The sequence below is a fragment of the Canis lupus genome, chromosome 36 (assembly GCF_011100685.1).
Source record: "Canis lupus familiaris isolate Mischka breed German Shepherd chromosome 36, alternate assembly UU_Cfam_GSD_1.0, whole genome shotgun sequence".
Classification (NCBI taxonomy): Eukaryota; Metazoa; Chordata; class Mammalia; order Carnivora; family Canidae; genus Canis; species Canis lupus.
This window is the reverse complement of record NC_049257.1, coordinates 24,779,545-24,781,958: the sequence shown is the minus strand read 5'-3', so window position 1 is coordinate 24,781,958 and position 2,414 is coordinate 24,779,545.

Genomic DNA, 2,414 nt, shown 5'->3' with positions numbered 1-2,414 from the left:
AGCATCAAAACCTACATGTGGTTCTCCGATTCTGTAACCTGTTTAATGGAATACAATGAGGCATCAGCTAAGGACTGGTAATTTAAATTATAAGCAGAGGGTTCAAAGCTGTGGCTAATTCATTACTCACACATCTCTAGTTGAGGTAGTAATTTAAAGTCATGTGTGTCGCATTAATTGTAATCTTGTTTCCAAATGACAAGATAAATATCTCAAGGAACATAATGTATTATGGTCATAGGTCAAACCAAATGAATGTCTAAAATAGATTAGCACTAAGTGCATGCAATATGTCATGTTTATAAATTTTAAAAAGGATAAATTATATTAGCATTTAGCAGATTGTTCATTACACATCATCAATGTTTAGCTTTAAATGCATTAATACTTTATTCAGTTACAGCATTCTCTGAAAATACCACACACAGAGATGCTACAAAATCTCTTACCGAAAAATCTAATACTTGAGTAAAAAAACAAAACAAAACAAAACAAAAACAGAACAAGACAATCCATACCCTCTCCCACCAAGATTTGATTACTTTGTTTCACACATGTGTGAAATAGTAGATTTGCCCTGAAGTGACTCAAACAAGGGCAATGCTATAATTGGCAAAAGAAGAAAATTGCCAAAATGCCAGGTCCCTACCAATTTGCATGGATAGCTCTGCTTTAAATGTTAGCCTCCCTCAGCTGGCACCGGGTCAGAACTTCAAACATTGTCCTAGAGCAGAAAACCCAATGCCACATGGCAAAATAAGTGCAGAATAAGGATGCAGGCTGTCAATGAAATTACAAAATAGACAGTTGGCTTTCAGATTTGAGCCGAAATCCAACTGTTGTGATTTCAGTATGGATTAACTGGTTTTTCTAGCTACAAGCTATGACATCACTGGTGATTTATCCAATTCTCTCTCTCATCACCTCTACAAGCCACTACACACTACTATCTCAGCTTCATATTACTTGGATAAGTGTTTTGAAAAGTCCCTCAAGGTAGGGTGAGGACACTGAAGAAGCAGCAGCAGTAAACCAACTAAACACAGCCCACAGAAATATTTTGTTTATTTAGCACAGGTGTCTTTGTGGTTTCGCAGCTTTGTGTGTATGTTTTCCACTGATTGTGAGCATCTTTAAAGCAAGGCAGATATCCCCCAGCCCATCAATGGCTTCCTCTACTCTCTCTTTACTCAAGCCATCCCCTGCCAACATTAACTACAGGCCCTGGAGTTTGCAATAGGTAGTTGCGGCTCCACTAAAAATAGGACATTTGTTTTGCCAAGTAGAGTCTGTCCCGAACTGGAATGATCAAGGCAGCAGAGGGGATTTTCAGGGTCTGTGGAAGCGAAGAGAAAGGGGAAAAATGGACGGTTGAGGCAAATGGCAAGGAGAGGAACTTTCAGGATGAAAACCAAACTAATCGTATGAAAGCTCTGCTGGACGGTGTGCAATGGGGATGCTAGCCTTCTGTATAGAAGTTTTGGTAAAATATAAATATATTATAAAATTGGATATGTTCTGAGAACCCATCCAAGTGCTGAGTGTCTCAGCACAAGGCAGGAACTGATGATACCTTGAACTGCATTTGGGTCAACACAAAAGAGCATTGGGGATTCTTTCTCCATCTCCGTTGTTTCGTGAGAGTTTCCTGCCACACAGCTAAGAACGTTAATTGCATTTAACTGGCAGAAAGGCGTCAGGTCCAAGATCGAGGGTCAGCCAGTCAGATGTTGCTACAGGCATTTGGAACTTGAGAGAGTGAAGGAGAAGAAGGATACAGTGACAGTTGGACCTCATTTACAGTTCAGTGTTCCCAGGCAAACATTTAATCATAAACGAAATTTTTCAAATAGTCCAGAAAATAAAGAATGGATCTTTTATTCCATCCCAATGAAGACCAAAACAATTTTTTTAAAAAAATTCCAGTATAGGTAACATGCCGTATTATAATAGTTTCAGGTGTACCATATAGTGATTCTGCAATTCTATACTTCATCCAGTGCTCACCATGGTACGCGTACTCTTAATCCCCTTCTCCTATTCCACACATCTTCCCACCCACCTCCCCTCTGGCAAACCTCCATTTGTTAAGAGTCTGTTTTTTGGTTTGTCTCTTTATGTTTGTTTCTTAAATTTCACGTGAGTAAAAGTCACATCATATTTGTCTTTCTCTCACTTATTTTACTTAGCATTATACTCTCTAGATCCATCCATATGGCAAGATTTCATTCTTCTTTATGGCTGAGTAGTACTCCGTTGTATATATATACATACACTGCATCTTCTTTAACCATTCATCTATCCATGAACTTAGTCTGCTTCCATAATTTGGCTATTGTAAAGAATTCTTCAATAAATATAGGGGTTCATATTGCCTTTTTGAATTAGTGTTTTCACGTTCTTTGGGTAAATAC